This window comes from Orbicella franksi, chromosome 9, assembly GCF_964199315.1.
Source record: "Orbicella franksi chromosome 9, jaOrbFran1.1, whole genome shotgun sequence".
NCBI classification, from domain to species: Eukaryota; Metazoa; Cnidaria; class Anthozoa; order Scleractinia; family Merulinidae; genus Orbicella; species Orbicella franksi.
In genome coordinates this window covers 13,013,199-13,019,520 of record NC_138153.1, presented here as the reverse complement: position 1 = coordinate 13,019,520, position 6,322 = coordinate 13,013,199, and the positions used below count along the sequence as shown (strand labels likewise).

General features: G+C 37.2%; 1 long non-coding RNA gene across 2 annotated transcripts; it reads left to right on the top strand.

The window, feature by feature from the left end:
* Positions 1-2,226: 2,226 nt before the first annotated feature.
* Positions 2,227-5,075, top strand: LOC145498778 (uncharacterized). 2 transcript variants are annotated; one of them, XR_014050889.1, is made up of 2 exons: positions 2,227-2,569; positions 4,372-5,075. It is a non-coding gene; the product is annotated as an uncharacterized LOC145498778 (long non-coding RNA). The 2 variants fall into 2 exon arrangements; XR_014050890.1 differs by having other exon boundaries at positions 2,227-2,583.
* The last annotated feature ends 1,247 nt before the right edge of the window (positions 5,076-6,322 follow it).

The window sequence follows — 6,322 nt, the reverse complement described above, 5'->3', positions numbered from 1 at the left end:
TGCCAGTGCACGAGAAAGCGCTGATAAGTGTGGTGACGGGATAAAAATAATCGAGGGTGGTTGCAGAATACTCAATTCAGAACATCAACATGTAAGCTTGTTGGTTTCTAAAATCATTGATTTCGCCGACTCATCTGGAAGCATTCATTTCGGAGGCAGCCTGAAACTTCGTTATCTCTTAGTCTTGCGGCACTACATCGTGACTGCTATATATAGACCTCCCAATGCCCTAACCACTTTTATGTGCCGAATTTTATGATCCTCCGTCATGAAATTAATTGAGCGAATGGCCTTTGTTCAGGCTCTTGATCGAAAGACTTTTTTTGGACATACTGAACTAGTATTACAAGCCAAACAGACTGTTAAAGAAGGCTTCACGTCAAGCTCGAGAACCTGTGGACCCGCAAAGGTCACGTGCATGCTAGAACGTGCGACACCAATGGACTCCTGAGTTTACATCAGTACAAATTCAACAAACCGATTACCACTTGTCACAAGACAGTTATTATGATTTTGCAAATTATGCTAACTTTAATGCAAAACTGTTCTCTTTCTAAGAAAGGCTCCAGAACAAGTTTGGTTAATATTCAACGGAACCGTACGAGTCACTGACGGAAACTGAAAAGGAAATTTTCAACAAAACGGTAACGGCGGTCTAAAAGTTATGCCCATTGTGGAAAACTACAATCAGCATTAAGCTGGAGCTCGGTACGGCTCTGATAGCTCATCCCATATTCGTGTCATGTGTGTGGGAGATCCGCATGGACCCTTCCCGCCATATTTCGGTGTGCTCTTTCCGCGTCAGGTACCAATTGTTGTCACAGAGATGCAGAAGCCCGTTTACACGACTCGAAAACTATGACTAAGGGAAAAAAAACAAAAAACAAAAGCAAAAAACCCGCATCGCAGTTTCATTGAGGTAGTGTATTACACAACCATATAGTAACCATGAAGATTAAGGGTCTATCAAAACAATACTGCGTTTGAGTAAACGCAGTCCTAAATTTCACGAATCAAGACCTTGATACTCGCGCATAAGCAGATCATGACATCTGTTGTCCACGGTGTTACGCCCCTGTTATCCAGTAGGATTCTGTCTCCAGTAGAGGAATATACCAATAATTTCACTGAATTGGGCAGCATGACAGATCGAAAAATCGTATGCTGGCTGAAAATTCAGTTCGGCACTACGGGTTTGCCTCGGGGGGTTTGTCTACGACTTTAAGACCAAATAAATGTGTGAATTATGGTTTTTGTTTTAGATTTTTTAAAATAAATTCATAAGGACTAATTTTTTTTTCTAATAGAAAGTTCGAAAGTGCTAATTTCAGAGCAACAAAATGACGCCAACAATAAAAAGCAAGTCGCTCATAACACCTGCTTTTTTCTGTTAACTTTAGAGGAGCCAATTACGCGAATGTTTCTCTTATTGTAACAGAACAGTCCCTAAAATCAAGAGGTAGCATTTTACAAGAAACATGAATTGACTGAATAGAATCAATGTATCATCCGTATCAAAGTAAAAAGGAAACTATATTCGTTGTTATGGTTGCAATGCAGTAAGACCGTTCCTTCTATCAATTCAAATAATACTCTTGAATAGGCGGGGGAAAAGAGATTAAAACCCCGAATGATGTGTGTTTTAATTAGACTGCAAACATAAAATTTAACTTTCAGGATATGACAGTTCCTATAGTTTTCAAGCATATGGAATATATTAAATTTTGGCGCTTTGGCGGGACCGCTAAAGTGAGTATTCGTGATACGTAGAGAAAGAAAAGTGATGTTAAGCCCGGAAGCAGCAGGGATTAACGTTTTTTTTTAGCTTGTGTTATTGAAAGAGGGAAAACAACTATTAATTCTAGGTCGACTTTCTGTGATTATGGTGTCTTTCCAAGGCTTGCTTTAATTTATCAGTCAATATCCAACTTGCAAGCGAACTTAATTCCGCTAATAAAGTTAATCTAAAGTAAACAATAATAACCGTTCTCAAGTGGGTGGAATATGTAAAAATTATTCTCATCAAGGTTGCCCCTTATCATCCCTTAGCTAAGTTATTAAATGAAACATACTGAGCTTTTATTATCATCATTAACGTTGTAACCATTTGTTCAAAAATAACAAAGCGATTCTACGGTGAAACGTTTTATAGCTAGAATCCGGATCATGAGTTTTTTCTTTCCAGACAACAAGTTAACCGGCGAAGAAGCCAAGCAGCTAGCGAACTTTATAAAACCAATAATTTTCTTAAGTAAACAGACACCGTATAGCCGGTGCGTGTTACGTCTCCGTCGAGTTATTCGTTTATTTTTAAGTGGCGCGTTGGGTAAGTGACAACTAGAGACAATTTCCCGTCGCGTGGATGCAGCCCTTATAAAAACCTTTTACTCACGGAAGACATGAATAATCCGCAAATAAAGCTTAAGTGATGGAAATCAAGATTTTTCCAGTACTTGTGTTTGCCTTAATTCTTCTATGGACTTCACAGGAGCTTCATGGATATACCGCGCAATGGGTTCATCACGGTAACCGCGGCTCAGGAAGAAAGAAGAATGAAATTTTACAAAAGGTGAGCTTGCAGAGGTATGTTTAGTGACTTTTATTTTTGAGTTGATGCCGCCCGTTCAAGATAGTGCGGTGGGGTAAACCAACAACAGACATAACCCGCTACTTTCTTAGGCTTAGGATCAACTTCAAAATCAACACTTTTTTAGTGAATAAAGTGCCTCAGAAGAGCTCTTTGTTATTTTAGTCGGTGATAGCTCCATTAGAAAAGTTCCGCTTTTTTCTTAAAATGTTTAAATCAACCCCAAAATGGAAATGCTGTCAAAATTGTTAGAATGCTATATATAATCATCTTGTCTTTCTAGGTTCAAGAGTTAATTCTATCAGATTCTTTCTTTAACACTGAAAGCATTTTCTTTTCCGCGGCTGTGGAAATGGAGCAAATTTTCCGGAAAATTCGCTAACTGTTTTCGAAATGCAAACAATTTCCCTGAAAATACTGGCAGCAAAATCAAATAAAACAGAAATTCCATGTTGGAAATTATGGAGAAACACTGGTAAAGCTCGAGAGGTTGTCCTCTTTTCAGGAAACTCTGGAATATGCTATTCTGTTTCGCACAGAAACCCAAACCGAAAGTTTTGGCCATATAAATTCACAAGAGCAAAATATTTTATCGTCTCATTATCACTTGACATTGTCAACATTTTGTAAAGTGCATGTGCAGGCGCTGAGGAGTGTTTTTTTTTTTCCAGTTTGGTGTCTAGAATAGAGGTGGTAAAAATGGTAACATCATCGTCTAGCCGAGTTTCGAGGAATAGATATTTAACTACTTGACGAGTGAGGTTCCCTGATTTCCTTTTGCCACTAAAACAAACGCTTAAGAATCAGGGAACGGGGTGGAGGGTGGGAAATCGATATGAATCGTAGTACTGAAGCTTCGGATGGACTAAGTAAAATAGGGACTCAGGTTATACATTGAAAACGACGAAGGCCGCCATCATTGGCTAATGTAAAGCAAGCTTTCCAGTTCTAGACGAATTTGCATTCCAAATGACCGTGAATCACGGAAACTTAAATGTTTTGTGACGTCAAGTGAATTATTTTGTGACGTTACTTTGATTAATTTAATTTTATTTTAAAGAGTGCTCTTGACCGCTTGTTAAATTCCAGTTCAACACCGTTCCATTGATCGTTGTTAGGACAAACATTTACGATACGAGCTGTAACACAATTATTTTTTGGAAGTCATGATTATGGTGTAGGCAAAATTTAAACAAATAAGAACGTTTTTGAGATAGGAATATACGCAGCTGGATAAAAGCTGGTTCATTTGGAAGTGGAGAATTAGAAAATTGAAAAGATACTTTTGATAATTGTGCGCTCCTATGAGAGTAGATGAATTGATTCAAAAGTCGAACTTTACATGTGCCGAATCTAATTAGTAGATTCGGCACATATAAAGTTCGACGTTTGAACAGGGCCTCAAAGTGGAGAATTAGCAAATTGAAAAGATACTTTTTGATAATAGTGCGCTTCTAGGAGAGTAGAGGAATTTAAAGTTTATCACATTGCTCGTAGAAGTTTTTCTTGACGAGTACCTTTGATAATTTGATTGAACGGCAAGTAACCAAGCAGGAGGGGTTCTGGAAAGTAAATCTGACAAGTTTTCCAAGCCTTTCTAACAATCAGGTCTCACTAGTCGACAATTTCACAAATAAGGAAAAATTTTGACTTGTTCACCGACTAAGAAATTTTTGCTCGCCGTATGAAATTTTATTTTGAAATTGACCGCTTTGTCTCTTTATCCCTGGCTTCTCCGGGCCACATTAACGCCTGGTTAACACGCAATATTTTTTTTCTCCAAGGAGAGTAGAGGAACCGGATTACCATTGAGTAGAAGGAAACTGTGCATGACTGCAAAAATGCTTGGTTGTAACGAAGAGTACAGACAAGAAGAGCAGATAACACAGGAGTGACGGATATGACAAGTTTCCGCATGCAGTCAACCTGAACTTGCAGAATAATGGAATTGCTAACGGCTTCCACAGGAATTTACTGAATTTGGGAAATGTAAAGAACCGTTTAAGACATTGATAAATGAAAATAAAGCTACGTCTTCTTGAAAATTTCTTGTGGCACTTAATTTGTTAGCTTAATCCCTGAAATAACTATGAGCAGAGAATAATTTAGTAATGGGAAAAGGTAATTGAAGAAAATCCCCCGTGTCGAATGAACCTACAAAGATAACAATGGTTGTTAGATTTTGAGGGACGACGAATAATTCCTCCTCAATGAAATGGAAGAAGGTAAATGTGAGGCGAACGAAAAAGTCCTTTTACTTGACACAAGAAGCAATCTTGGACTATATACAGACTCTGTTTTCGTTTTCCTTATACATTAGGTTTGTTGCCACCTTGACTAATAAAAGTATCCAATAAGGGAAATGAAAGTCTTCTGTAGAAGCCTTACAGAATGACTGCAATTGCACCTGTTATGTGCTTACCTGATATTTTTCCACGCATTACTCACCTGACAGAAACTAGTTCACGTATCTGTTAGACGAAATTTTTATAACATTTGTCTTACGGTTTATGAAGGTTCGTTTCGGGCAAATTAATAGAATTTCCGTTTGATCTTCCAATTGTTGTTTTTAATTTCGCCATCCCTTTAGAAACTAGAATGTTTGAGATTTCTAGCTTCGATCCTCATATAACAAACAACAATCGAACTATTAAGCCATCGCTTGTGTTCTAGTAATGTTCCAATCTAAAAACAGCAAAAGTTTTCACACCTTTGATCTTTTGTTATTTATCCGTATTGGTCTATGCACGGCTCAGCCAATTCAATTTTTTCAACTTTCTCAAAAGTTGAAAAAAAAAAAAAAAAAAAAAAAAAAAAAAAAAAATGAAATAAGCAAATATTAATAGTGAAGATTTGTTCCACTGCCAAAACAGTTTATTTTTTCCCGATGGTCAATAACCCTTTCCCAATATATTCTCTGAACCTCACAATAAATCGCAGAATTACAACTTGATCCTAGTTTAAGCTTAAAGTTTGACAAACGTACCACCTTTGTTTTAAAGGAAGTGGAAGGAACAGCTGTCAGGAAACTTGTTTCAGGTGACTCTATATCCAGCATAACACCCTTAATCTACCACCCTCGTGGTTTCCATGGTAATTTTATTTAGTCGGAAAAATTTATTACTCACTTAGTGTGTAGCTGTCGATAACCACAGCTAGCTTTTCACAAGTAAAACAAACAGATAATCGAAAGGGTGGCATTAATGTTCCAAATTGTCGGTAAAAGCTAGGTAGATTGACTGTACAAGGTGAGACACAGAACAGGAATGAGAAAAGGCTGTGTACAAATTACTTTTAAATTCCGTGCCTCGATATGCGTTCTGATAGTAATTTAACCGGTTCGAAAGCAATTCTCTTTTGTATTGACAGAATAAAATAATATTTTGAGAGCTGCTGCAAATAATAGAAGATACTAAATTTGGCGTTAATATTCGACATTTAAATGATATGAATCCCAACAGAAAAAGGTGGTTATTTCTTCGCGAAAACTGAAAACATAAATTACGGTTTGGAAGAAAACAAAGTCAACGCTATAAGCCAAATTTCCATCTCGCGATCGAGAAAAACTTCAGCTTATAACTGCAAACTGCTAAAATCCCTCTTTTATATCTTCGTTAGCTTAAAAGTGAGGTTGTCGAACAGATATTATTTGTCACATTAATTCCGATTTAAAGATACTAATCCGATCCAGAAGAAGTAAAAAGTACTAATTGTGTCTCTACCTGTTGGTAAATA